The 14,754-nt window shown below is 44.9% G+C and overlaps 1 protein-coding gene across 1 annotated transcript in view; it reads right to left on the bottom strand.

Annotated features, from left to right (window-relative positions):
* The window catches only part of LOC126195460 (neural-cadherin-like), a 368,993-nt gene that overhangs the window by 234,680 nt on the left and 119,559 nt on the right, over window positions 1–14,754 (bottom strand). The gene's annotated exons all lie outside the window — the stretch shown is intronic.

Below are 14,754 nucleotides of genomic sequence, written 5' to 3'. Positions count from 1 at the left end.
TGAGAAATCAGTACTTAGAACAACCACCTCTGGCCGTAATAACGGCCTCGATACGCGTGGGCATTGAGTCAAACAGAGCTTGGATGGTGTGTACAGGTACAGCTGCCCATGCAGCTTCAACACGATACCACAGTTCATCAAGAGTAGTGACTGGCGTGTTGTGACGAGCCAGTTGCTCAGAAACCATTGACCAGACGTTTTCAGTTGGTGAGAGATCTGGAGAACGTGCTGGCCAGGGCAGCAGTCGAACATTTTTTGTGTCCAGAAAGGCCCGTACAGGACCTGCAACATGCGGTCGTGCATTATCCTGCTGAAATGTAGGGTTTTGGAGGACTCGAATGAAGGGTAGAGCCACGGGTCGTAACACATCTGAAATGTAACGTCCACTGTTCAAAGTGCCGTCAATGCGAACAAGAGGTGACCGAGACGTGTAACCAATGGCACCACATACCATCACGCCGGGTGATACGCCAGTATGGCGATGACGAATACACGCTTCCAATGTGCGTTCACCGCGATGTCGCCAAACACGGATGCGACCATCATGATGCTGTACACAGAACTTGGATTCATCCGAAAAAATGACGTTGTGCCATTTGTGCATCCAGGTTCGTCGTTGAGTACACCATCGCTGGCGCTCCTGTCTGTGATGCAGCGTCAAGGGTAACCGCAACCACGGTCTCCGAGCTGATGCGCATAAGATGCCTGTCATCTCGACTGCTAGATACGAGGCCGTTGGGATGCAGCACGTGGTTCCGTATTACCCTTCTGAACCCACCGATTCGATATTCTGCTAACAGTCATTGGATCTCGACCAACGCGAGCAGCATTGTTGCGATACGATAAACCGCAATCCCGATAGGCTACAATCCGACCTTTATCAAAGTGGGAAACGTGATGGTACGCATTTCTCCTCCTTACACGAGGCACCAGAACAACGTTTCACCAGGCAACGCCGGTCAACTGCTGTTTGTGTATGAGAAATCGGTTGGAAACTTTCCTCTTGTCAGCACGTTGTAGGTGTCGCCACCGGCGCCAATCTTGTGTAAATGCTCTGGAAAGCTAATCATTTGCATACCACAGCATCTTGTTCCTGTCGTTTAAATTTCGCGTCTGTAGAACGTCATCTTCGTGGTGTAGCAAGTTTAATGGCCAGTAGTGTAGTTGCCAGAATTTTAGCTTCCTGTGATGTGACTCGAAACACACCAAGGATATTTGCCAGGGCGCGTCAGAATACTTTACGCCGATGTCATGCTTGCACTGAGGTTGATATCCGTCAGCTTCAGCACGTTTTGTAACATACAGTACAAAAGGTACCTACACTGTATCACTGATGGTATTTGCAGTTAACTGTAACTAACGTAAATAAAAGAGCACACAGTAATGTGATTTTATCCCCATTATCTCCTTGAGCTGGCTTCTCCGACCTCAAGTTCCCTACCTCAGTGGAGCATCCTCTAAGTCCTGTTTTTTGTACACTTTTAAGGGAAAAACATGTATACCATCCGTGATCTTTCGTTAACTGCTTTGTCCCCCCCCCCCCCTCCCCCCACCCTGAGATATTTTAACCGATCATTTCCATTGCCGTACATATCACTCTACTGTGAGAATTGCGTGTGTTTGATTGGTTACCGCTGTAGAATAATGAGTCGGGCAGCCTGCTCACTGGGTGATGCTAGCCCAATTAAAAGATAACGTTCAGACGATGGACCATAATAAAGTAATGTTTCAGTTAAAGTAAGAAAAGTTTAAATGAGCTGCCCTGTATGGTGCTTTTTGAACAGATTGTCCATCATCAATGTGGATTGCCTTCACGTCTGACTGTTGAGATATGTAAAAATTACATACCTTATTAGCTACTAATTAATTTCTCCCCTTTGAGAAATCTTCCCAGTGAAGACTCATTGAGAGACAGAAGGTGTAACGCCACAGTCGACTTCTATATTCTATTACCATTCTTTAGTGCAAGCCAGAGGGTACGGCCATTGTACCAGTTATAGAGCTTTTTCCAATTCCATTCACGGATAGAGCGCGGACAGAATGATTGTTTAAATGCCTCTAAGCATGCTACAATTAATCTGATATTGTCTTAGTGATACCTGCAGAAGGATTACGTAGGAGGCTGTAGTATATTCCTACATTCATTAAAGTTAGTTCTACAAAATTTTCAAGCTATAGTTCCTGTGTTTCTACAAGTTCAGTTCAGTTATTTCAACATCTCTGTGACGCTGTCCCATGGTTCAAACAAACCTGTGACCATTCGTACGGTCCTTCTTTGTGGGCGAACAACCGCGATGTGGGTTTGATAGATCGATAATCGATATTTTCGGAATCCGTGCTGGTTGTCATGGAGGAAGTAATTCTGTTCGACGTACATGATTACATTTGAACCTGAACAAATGTTCTAAGCTTCTACAATAAATGTTGCTTCTGCAATATCTGTGAAGTAGCAGTATATCTAAATACACTCCTGGAAATTGAAATAAGAACACCGTGAATTCATTGTCCCAGGAAGGGGAAACTTTATTGACACATTCCTGGGGTCAGATACATCACATGATCACACTGACAGAACCACAGGCACATAGACACAGGCAACAGAGCATGCACAATGTCGGCACTAGTACAGTGTATATCCACCTTTCGCAGCAATGCAGGCTGCTATTCTCCCATGGAGACGATCGTAGAGATGCTGGATGTTGTCCTGTGGAACGGCTTGCCATGCCATTTCCACCTGGCGCCTCAGTTGGACCAGCGTTCGTGCTGGACGTGCAGACCGCGTGAGACCGACGCTTCATCCAGTCCCAAACATGCTCAATGGGGGACAGATCCGGAGATCTTGCTGGCCAGGGTAGTTGACTTACACCTTCTAGAGCACGTTGGGTGGCACGGGATACATGCGGACGTGCATTGTCCTGTTGGAACAGCAAGTTCCCTTGCCGGTCTAGGAATGGTAGAACGATGGGTTCGATGACGGTTTGGATGTACCGTGCACTATTCAGTGTCCCCTCGACGATCACCAGTGGTGTACAGCCAGTGTAGGAGATCGCTCCCCACACCATGATGCCGGGTGTTGGCCCTGTGTGCCTCGGTCGTATGCAGTCCTGATTGTGGCGCTCACCTGCACGGCGCCAAACAGGCATAAGACCATCATTGGCACCAAGGCAGAAGCGACTCTCATCGCTGAAGACGACACGTCTCCACTCGTCCCTCCATTCACGCCTGTCGCGACACCACTGGAGGCGGGCTGCACGATGTTGGGGCGTGAGCGGAAGACGGCCTAACGGTGTGCGGGACCGTAGCCCAGCTTCATGGAGACGGTTGCGAATGGTCCTCGCCGATACCCCAGGAGCAACAGTGTCCCTAATTTGCTGGGAAGTGGCGGTGCGGTCCCCTACGGCACTGCGTAGGATCCTACGGTCTTGGCGTGCATCCGTGCGTTGCTGCGGTCCGGTCCCAGGTCGACGGGCACGTGCACCTTCCGCCGACCACTGGCGACAACATCGATGTACTGTGGAGACCTCACGCCCCACGTGTTGAGCAATTCGGCGGTACGTCCACCCGGCCTCCCGCATGCCCACTATACGCCTTCGCTCAGTCAACTGCACATACGGTTCACGTCCACGCTGTCGCGGCATGCTACCAGTGTTAAAGACTGCGATGGAGCTCCGTATGCCACGGCAAACTGGCTGACACTGACGGCGGCGGTGCACAAATGCTGCGCAGCTAGCGCCATTCGACGGCCAACACCGCGGTTCCTGGTGTGTCCGCTGTGCCGTGCGTGTGATCATTGCTTGTACAGCCCTCTCGCAGTGTCCGGAGCAAGTATGGTGGGTCTGACACACCGGTGTCAATGTGTTCTTTTTTCCATTTCCAGGAGTGTATTATTGGTTTATGAAAAGCATTTATTTTTTTAGAATAACCAGCTCTTGACACTCGTAAACGATACAGACAAAACGAAAACTACATTTCCTCTTTCCTTCTGTTAGTTTGCTTTTACAATATTAGCTTTTCGTATTTGTATGAACAATTAGTAGTAGTAATTACATAGAAAATTATTATACACAATTATGTGGTTCGTATGCCCAATTTTAGTAACACAGTTAACACACTGGAATTGTGGAGAATAAATGTACAACCGTATACAAAAGAGGAAACCTCACCCTACTTATAGTTTTGTTTTCGTCGATGGAGTTTAACGCATCGACTGTTTGAGGATGCGGCCACGCAGTCTCTTCCCCGTTTAAGGCAGTTGTTCCCCCCTGCGCGTGTATGCTGGCCATATTTAGGGCTCGTACCTCAATCGGTAAAAATGCAATCGTTACAGGATCACTTTCCGTCTGTCTGTCCGACTGTTAAAAACCATTTTTCTCAGGAATGGATAAACGTAACAAGTTGAAATTCATGTCACATACTAGAGCCTATTATCCCTTGAAGGTTTAAAAACTGAAAGCTTCTAAGTCAAAGCAGTCAAAAGATATGGCCATTTATATCACATGTTTTGATACTCGCAAACTCACTCATCAAAACCAATGGGGTACTTCCCGTTGACGTAGAATCATGAAGTTTGTCAAGAACCAGCGTTTCACAGTACAAGTACATGAATAAATCCGAAAATTGTTAATTTGTAATTATATCAGATGAAGATATTTTTTCCTATTACAAACATATATCGCGTTCGTAATGTGGCAAAAATCTCAGAAACTACAGTAGGTATTTTGATCTGGGTTTCAGTAATAGAGTGATTCACGAGGAAAGTTTGTCTGTCTACCAGAATGAGGTTTTCACTCTGCAGCGGAGTGTGCGCTGGTATGAAACTTCCTGACAGATTAAAACTGTGTCCCGAACCGAGACTCGAACTCAAGGCTGTGAGGACGGGGCGTGAGTCGTGCTTGGGTAGCTCAGTTGGTAGAGCACTTACACGCGAAAGGCAAAGGTTCCGAGATCGAGTCTCGGTCCGGCACACGGTTTTAATCTGCCAGGAAGTTTCTTTGTCTGTCTACTTTACAAATATTACGAGCTAACTGTCTAATTTACGATGAAGTGAGGCCCCTTGCTTCTGTGAAGTCGATGCCTTTGCCAACTAGCAGTGATAAGTGTAAGGTCGCCCGACTACTGCGCCATACCAGCGTCGGTCCTTTGCGAACTGTTCACTCAACTTACACTACTGGCCATTAAAATTGCTACACAACGAAGATGACGTGCTACAGACGCGAAATTTAACCGACAGGAAGAAGACGCTGTGATATGCAAATGATTAGCTTCTCAGAGCATTCACAAAAGGTTGGCGCCGGTGGCGACACCTACAACGTACTGACACGAGGAAAGTTTCCAACCGATTTCTCATAAACAAACAGCAGTTGACCGGCGTTGCCTGGTGAAACGTTATTGTGATGCCTCGTGTAAGGAGGAGAAATGCGTACCACCACGTTTCCGACTTTGATAAAGGTCGGATTGTAGCTTATTATGATTGCGGTTTATCGTATCGCGACATTGCTGCTCGCATTGGTCGAGATCTAATGACTGTTAGCAGAATATCGAATCGGTGGGTTCAGAAGGGTAATACGGAACGCCGTGCTCGATCCCAACGGCCTCGTATCTAGCAGTCGAGATGACAGGCATCTTATCCGCATGGCTGCCGTCTCGTGCAGCCACGTCTCGATCCCTGAGTCAACAGATGGGGACGTTTGCAAGACAACAACCATCTGCACAAACAGTTCGACGACGTTTGCAGCAGCATGGACTATCAGCTCGGAGACCGTGGCTGCGGTTACCCTTGACGCTGCATCACAGACAGGAGCGCCTGCGATGGTGTAGTCGCCCGCATCTCGTGGTCGTGCGGTAGCGTTCTCGCTTCCCACGCCCGGGTTCCCGGGTTCGATTCCCGGCGGGGTCAGGGATTTTCTCTGCCTCGTGATGGCTGGGTGTTGTGTGCTGTCCTTAGGTTAGTTAGGTTTAAGTAGTTCTAAGTTCTAGGGGACTGATGACCATAGATGTTAAGTCCCATAGTGCTCAGAGCCATTTTTGATGGTGTAGTCAACGACGAACCTGGGTGCGCGAATGGCACAACGTCATTTTTTCGGATGAATCCAGGTTCTGTTTTCAGCATCATGATGGTCGCATCGTGTTTGGCGGCATCGCGGTGAACGCACATTGGAAGCGTGTATTTGTCATCGCCATACTGGCGTATCGTCCGGCGTGATGGTATGGGGTGCCATTGGTTACACGTCTCGGTCACCTCTTGTTCGCATTGACGGCACTTTGAACAGTGGACGTTATATTTCAGATGTGTTACGACCCGTGGCTCTACCCTTCTTTCGATCCCTGCGAAACCCTACATTTCAGCAGGATAATGCACGACCGCATGTTGCAAGTCCTGGACGGGCCTTTCTGGATACAGAAAATGTTTGACTGCTGCCCTGGCCAGCACATTCTCCAGATCTCTCACCAACTGAAAACGTCTGGTCAATGGTGGCAGAGCAACTGGGTCGTCACAATACGCCAGTCACTACTCTTGATGAACTGTGGTATCGTGTTGAAGCTGCATGGGCAGCTGTACCTGTACACGTTATCCAAGCTCTGTGGACTCAATGCCCAGGCGTATCGAGGCCGTTATTACGGCCAGAGGTGGTTGTTCTGGGTACTGATTTCTCAGGATCTATGCACCCAAATTGCGTGAAAATGTAATCACATGTCAGTTCTAGTGTTTTGGTTGGCAGGAGAGCCAACACCGTGTTACTAGAAGGAGGCCGAAAGGCACGCGTTTTAGCTCACGCAGGCTGGCGTGAGATCTGTAACAGGACAAGGAAATTAGAATTTAGAAAAACGGACGTAGCTGGTGGAATACTTAACTTTAATCCGTTAATGAAGAACGTCGGTCTTGACGGTACATGAATCAATATCAATAGTAACTGATAATGGCGCCTTGCTAGGTCATAGCAAATGACGTAGCTGAAGGTTATGCTAAACTATCGTCTCGCGCAATTGAGAGCGTATTTTGTCAGTGAACCATCGCTAGCAAAGTCGGTTGTACAACTGGGGCGAGTGCTAGGAAGTCTCTCTAGACCTGCCGTGTGGCGGCGCTCGGTCTGCAATTACTGATAGTGGCGACACGCGGGTCCGACGTATACTAACGGACCGCGGCCGATTTAAAGGCTACCACCTAGCAAGTGTGGTGTCTGGCGGTGACACCACATCTAGCATAATATATTTGTCTAATGAATACCCGTTTATCATCTGCATTTCTTTTTTGTGTAGCAATTTTAATGGCCAGTAGTGTACAAACATTCCCTGACAATCTATGCCAACGACAAGTAAAGCAAGTGTAATGTTTCAAAGTGAAGTAATACTGGTCACTGACGCGGGACTGAACTTCCAATGTTTTGGATGAGGTTCCGATATCCAAAAAATTCCCGTTGAATCGTTCCACAGAGCAATTCGACATTTGCCTAAAAACGATAGCCCTATGGCTGGCTTTAACGGTTTCTTCTCTGACGACTTTGGCTAAAGGCCAGTAGCATGGATGGGTGGATGATTGCGTGCAAGCTTCTAAGATAATATGGATAGCAAAATCTTTGTGTCGAGTTGGTTGGGTGCTTGGAAAGGGGAGTCATATGCGGGTGTTATGGGCCTTGGATGTGGAGTGGGAATTGAAGATGTGAAATGATGGAGTAGGTGGTAGAGCTTGTGCGGGGCAGAGAAAAGACAGCTTTCTGGATGAGTTGGCAGAAGTTAAGTTGTTTCAGGAGATAATGTGGAGAACCTGAAGATGATGAGAAGGACAGGAGCGTGACAGCAACCCAAGATAGATGGTGAGAGGAGACCTTATGGGATTTTGATAAGCAATTTTATGGGTTATGTAGTATCTATGGAGGTGTTTTAGGAACTTGAGGAAGGATGGAAACATTATTTGCTGGTGAAGAATGCATGTATGGAAGGTTTGGCAAATGTAGAATGTGAGGTGGAGAAAATGAAGTTCTAGAAGTTGTGGAGAGTGGTAAAAATTGGCAGGTAGATTTAGATTTCGGACCGTGGGTGTAATGGATGGGAGAGAGACAGAAAAATGAACGCGTTAGAACACAATGAGAAATGGAGAGAGCGATAGTAACAAGGAGAAGTGAGCACCTGTTCCACTGTTGGACAGAGCGAAATGATCATGTGTGAAATTTTTAAAGGAAACTGTTGGACAGAGCGAAATGATCATGTGTGAAATTTTTAAAGGAAATGTTTTTAGGACCAAAAAAAAAAGTTTCACCTTTTTCTCAAATACAGCAGGATCTGCAGTTGTGTGTAGCGTGCAGAATGGTTTGTTCCAGAGTCGGACAGCAGCTATATTTTAGACCTTGTGTAGCAAACACAATAAGATAATGGGTACTTGTATTGTGATTCAAGATCCTGGGGTGCTAGGACAATGTGGAAGCGATGAAGTAGACACAATCACCTAATCTGGCCGCACAGGTTTTAAATGAGCCCATGAAGCACTGACACGATGAAACAGGTGGGTGATGCAGTCGTGATGGATACAAGCACACCTGGTTAGATCTAAACATTTGGTGTTTTCAGTACTCATACCATGTGTGATTTCATCCTAATAATGGAGTCTGGACAAATGAGTGACTGCAGAAGTCTCCCTTCTACAACCTGAGAAAATATGTTCCGAGACTTCTGGAGGGCATAGGGACTACTGAAAGTAAATCTGCGCGGGGTAAGTTACACCCAAGTCTTTCGCTATTTTCTGACACGATATTGGAGTCCAATATATGACGCAAATTGCGTATTATTATCATCATGTTATTTAACTGTGTCTCAAATAAGTGAACAATATCTCTTCGCCTAAGATCTACCTTAATTAGTAGAGTTAACAGTTTATGATGGGAACGTAGGCAGCGCTGTGTAATACGAAGCCAATCTTTGTGACAGTATTATCAGGACAAACTAGTTTAGTGTTCATTCTGCTCGTCCACTGTAAAATGACTGAGGAACTGAAACATCTCGAAAAGCAGTTCAGTATTCGACGAGTACAGTTTACAAAGGGACCGCGTCTACTTGTCATCATCCATTTCATCAATGTTTGTGATACATCCAGGGCTTGGCCAGAAATGAAAGTGACGGAAGTGGCAGCTCTGGATGGCCAAGCGTTTAGAAGAAACAGCATTTTTGGCAAGGGTCGGGTGAAGCATGAGCCATTTACGATAGCTTAGTTCTCAGACAGCGATTGGTCCAGCCGAAACAGATCAGAAAGGTGATCCTGTAGCCGTGGATTCGAATTACTACGCATAAACTTTTTTATCTTCGATTTTTACGTCACGTACACTGAAAATAAAGCGAAAACTGCTTAATATCTGAGGCGGAAAGCGAAAAGGAATCTCTTGTCAGAGAAGTATAATTTTCAGTACAAGCAAAAACGTTTGATAATGTTTAAAGTATCTATTTTAGTTTTTTGTACATTATAGTAATTTACTTCATTCTGGACACACTCGTATCGATTTGAATTTGTTTAATCCAACAGGATTGGCTCTGAGCACTATGGGACTCAACTGCTGTGGTCATTAGTCCCCTAGAACTTAGAACTACTTAAACCTAACTAACCAAAGGACATCATAAACATCCATGCCCGAGGCAGGATTCGAACCTGCGACCGTAGCAGTCGCCTAGAACCGCGAGACCACCGCGCCAACAGGATTCAATAATATCATTAAAAGCAATTGATGTCTGTCTTCCGGAAAAGGACCTCTTGTCTTTATGGGGAAATAACATGGGCCCGGCAAAAGGGCCCTTTTCTAAATATCTCAGCTGTGTATGCAATGCTTTACACAATAGTATCTCCTAAATTTTATAGGGATTTAAAGAGCTCAGAACAGCTTTGCATCAAAGAAGAATGTTTTATGAATACAATCGTACCATACTAGAGAAGTGGTCCCTTTTATGGGAGAGTTATAAGTGCCTACAGATATTACCAATTTGCAGTTGGCAGCCCTAAAATACCAGCTGACAGCTGACGTTACTATAGCTACAAAAACCTACACCTACAGCACATGCTAATTCTGCTGTTGTTGCTAGAAATGAAAAAGGTAAAGTAGTTGTGAATGTATATTACTGGCTAAATGTCTTGAAGACTAGTGATGCTAGTAAAGTACCTCATGTAACTAAATACAGTATAACCACCCTGATTTTGCCGTTAGCTACAAAGGTATCGTACATTGCAAAACGGACAGTGATGGAATGAATTTGCACACCGTATCTCCTCCAAAGGAAATGAATCTGTTGGGTTTCCTGGTGCAGTAATTCCAGTAGGGATAATACGACAATGAAAACATTATATATCTGAAAACATCAGGACCTATTGCAAAGAAGATAAAAAGACATTCTGTGTTATGAAACAGAGCCAGACCCTGGACTAGAACCTCATGTCAGTGACAGTGAGGATCCTGCAGAAGAATTGACCAGGCAGATATTCCAGAACCATAGAAGGACAGGTGATAACACTGTTTGTGAATGATCTTGAACGCCTTCAGACACAAGTATTTAAGAACCAGAAAATAAAATCCTTTGGCCAATACAAAATGTTTCTCCTCAGTAATCTATTTTTTGGGGTTGTGCGAATGAAAAAATTAACATAAAAATTTGATGTGCAAGATGCAATAACACAGAGCGAAAATATCCACATTGTGAAAAAAATCTGTGTAGGGTATGCTAATTTTTATCTACTTTATTTGGTTTTAAATTTTTGCACATTCTGTGTTCCACAGGTCCGAAGGAGTTGACTACGTAATGTTCAATGTTAATTTTAAAAAAGTCTGTACCATTTGACGAAGGACGTTTAAGGGTAATATATATGCAGAATTTGTTTCTTAAATATGTCAAATCAAATGATGCAAATAAAGCGAAACATGGGCTCAAAACACCTATATTCCATGATCAATATTCAACCTGCCATAACTCACATTTAGAGACAAATCTAGTCTTTTAACAAATTGTTCAGAATTTAATTCTGAACGTAAAAATTACAAAAGCTCAGAATCCAAAATTCCCGACAAGAGGTTCCTTTTTCGCTTTCGGTCTCACGTATATAGTATACACATCAAAAACGTTTTGCATCACCTGGTTCCCAGAATTCACGAAGATAGACGTTGACTGTGGATGTTGTATCACAAACACAGTCCCTTTGACTGTTCCGAGATGTCACTAAAACTGCACAAAGATGTAAAAAACCATGCACGAGCTGCGCCTATTAGACGGAGGGGGTCCGACAGCCGATCAGTTCCCGTCATTCCACCAGGAAGGAAGTACACGGCTCGAGTTGTCTGTAGTTCAACCATGCCTAGACGGTAGGTCAATACTGTGGTTCGATCGCGTCCACATTGTTACTTTGTGCCAGGAAGGGCTCTCAACAAGAGAAGTGTTCGGAGTGAACCAAAGCGATGTTGTTCGGATATGGAGAAGACAAAGAGAGACAGGAACTGTCGATGACATGCCTCGCTCAGGCCGCCCAAGGGCTACTACTGCAGTGGACGACCGCTACCTACGGATTATGACTCGGGAGGAACCATGACAGCAACGCCACCATGTTGAATAATGCTTTTTGTGCAGCCACAGGACGTCGTGTTACGACTCAAACTGTGCGCAGTAGGCGGAATGATGAGGAACTTCACTCCCGACGTCCATGGCGGGGTCCATCTTTGCAACCACGACACCATGCAGCGCGGTACAGATGGGCCCAACAACATGCCGAATGGACCGCTCAGGATTCCCATGACATTCTCTTCACCGATGAGTGTCGCATGTGCCTTCAACCGGACAATTATCGGAGTCGTGTTTGGAGTCAACCCTGTCATGCTGAACGTCTTAGACACGCTGTCCAGCGACTGCAGCAAGGTGAAGGTTCCCTGCTGTTTTGGAGTGGCATTATGTGAGGCTGACGCCGCTGGTGGTCATGGAAGGGTCGCAACGGCTGTACAATACGTGAATGCCATCCTCCGCCCGATAGTGAACCATATCGGCAGCATATTGGCGAGGAACTCGTCTTCGTAGACGACAATTCGCGCCTCCACCGTGCACATCTTGTGAATGACTTCCTTCAGGATAACGACATCGCTCGACTAGAGTGGCCAGCATGTTCTCCAGACATGAACCCTATCGAACATGCCTTTGATAGATTGGAAAGTGCTGTTATGGACGACATGACCGACCAACCACTGTGAGGGATCTACCCCGAATCGTCGCCGAGGATTGGGACAATTTGGACCAACAGTGCGTTGATGAACTTGTGGATAGTATACCACGACGAATACAGGCATGCATCAATGAGGTACCGGTGTTTATAGCAATCTGGACCAACCACCTCTGAAGGTCTTGCTATATGGTGGTACAATATGCAATGTGTGATTTTCATGAGCAATAAAAAGGGCGGAAATGATGTTTATATTGATCTCTATTCCAATTTTCTGTACAGGTTCCGGAACTCTTAGAACCAAGGTGATGTAAAACTTTTTTCGATGTGTGTGTTTGATATGATGAAATCTCAGATGCAGGAGAATAAATTTCTTCTGTTAATTGAGTCATGGTGAGGACAAACAAATCCATAATTATATGAGATTTTTCAAGATGGATGAGGATTGGCAACGAGCAGTATTAAAGTGATTGCCCCCAAATGCACAGCGTTAGCACAACCCTGCGATGTCTGTCTTTTATCCTCAGCTAAAGAATTTAATCAGAAAGCTTCAAAATCGCTCTTTTCTCATCGACAGACAAAAAGAAATCGTACTTAGAGGAGACTGCATCAAAATACACTCCACTGTACATGAAACCCTGTCCTCGCTTGTTTTTGGTGAAATGATCCGTCATGCGTGTATTACTGTCAATATGAATGTAAACCACCGTTGTTTTTGTATAGCGCATTTAAAACAACGCGTGCAAGATGCCGTGAAAACTACGGCTTACCCCGTTTTTACGATGAGTGTTACCCCAGCACATATAAATCAACAATTGTAAAATAATAAAATCGTCTAATTTCGTATACTAAGCTCTTGTGTATTCCTTACAATTCCTTCCTGAAATTTATTTGATATCCCAAATTGTCCTCTGCCTTTTCTTGTCACGCCTTCTGTGAAAATATTAATATATAAAACTTTTATTCACTATTTCTCTAGAAACCTATATTAATAAATATAATATATCGACCATGATTTCGGTTTATTTGCACTATAAAAAACATAAAAATTGAAAATAAATAAAAATTATTAGCATAGGGACTCGAACCCATGACATCTGGATCTTCGTTCTGTATTCTTTCCGCTGTGGCATTCGCCGTCTGGAAACGGAGATAACGTAAATGGTCCGTGCCTCACCCGACGCACGCCAAAAATCAGTTTTTTTTCCTAAACAAATGTCCATCTGGAGATAGATAATTTCTGGCCAGGCCCTGCATACACTACAAATTTGAACGAAAACGGCGTGGACGCGTAGGCACGTTCACCTTGTTAGTCGTCTTGTTTCATATGTTACGACAGAGCCAGTAGACTGTAATCTAGTGCTCCACGCCGTCGCAGTTACTACTCCGTGCGAACCCCTTACAGCCGACAGTTAGTGCACGAGCCTCATACCCCACATTTTCCTCCCTCCATTCCTCCCCCCTCCAACATTCTCCATAGACACGCGCAGTACGCGGACTGGGCAGTTGGCGTGACAGATGCCGGCCGGACAGCTACTAAAATATTTCGCCACCAATATAGCGCTGGCGTGTCCAGTAACGGATCGCATCTGCGAGGGAGATGGGCGCTCTGAATGACGCCCATTAGAATTGTAGATCGCGTTACCGATTTGCACGCCGCTTTCATCCCTTCCTCTCCGGCAAACGGCGCCCTGGGATACAGAATTTGCATTTTACGAGCGAAAAAGACCAGATTAATTTGAATGGCGTTTGCAGCGTGAAGGGTCGGGGGAGGAGATTCGTAGGATTTGGATCGAAGCACAGGCCATCTGCGTGGCTTCTATTGTCACTGTACTTCAGATGGTCCACGTAAAGCCGGAGCAATTTCGCGTGTAGTGGAGAACTTCTTAAGGCGCGCAAGATACACACTCTTGCGTCAGACAAACATAATATTTTTGCAGTCGAGCTGTTTCTGTCACGTAAACGACATGTGACATTATGGTGTAGATATTCGTGGGGCTTTGCTCGAAGTCTTCTGAAGCATTCATCTAAGATTAAATCTCACTTTTGTGTCTGTATTTTCTTTCAAATACACATGTTTCGGAAAAGGCTTCTGCCTTGAGCAAATTCAGTTTTCCTGTTTCGTTTAATCCATAAATGTCTACTGAAATTTCATTATTATTGGTGGGTTTCTATTATTTCCTGCCGAATCCCAAAGCTGTGTGTATTATCATAAATGGAATTCACTGATGGCAGAATTTCACCGTAACGTTTTCCGAACCGAAGGTTTTGCGAGTCAAAAGGATAATTTTTATCCATAAAAGACTGTAGAACTTTGCGGTAATTTTATGAACTGCTTTAGTTTTGATAATGAAACTATTTTACTATCTGTTGTACTTGCGACTTTGCTAATGTGTTAATCGTCTGTGGTTTTATCAGCTTTGTTGCTTTGGTATTGTACTTCGCATCCATAGTTATGTTAGATAGTATATCACTAAAATATTAATGAAGTACAGTGTTACACGTTATTATGGGACTTGATTTCATTAATGAATTCAGAATCGCGTTGGAATCTAGTTATTTCAGCCTCTTCTAAATGTAACCTG

This window comes from Schistocerca nitens, chromosome 7 (assembly GCF_023898315.1).
Source record: "Schistocerca nitens isolate TAMUIC-IGC-003100 chromosome 7, iqSchNite1.1, whole genome shotgun sequence".
NCBI lineage: Eukaryota > Metazoa > Arthropoda > Insecta > Orthoptera > Acrididae > Schistocerca > Schistocerca nitens.
The sequence above is the reverse complement of the archived record's forward strand: the minus strand, read 5'-3'. Positions and strand labels throughout refer to the sequence as shown.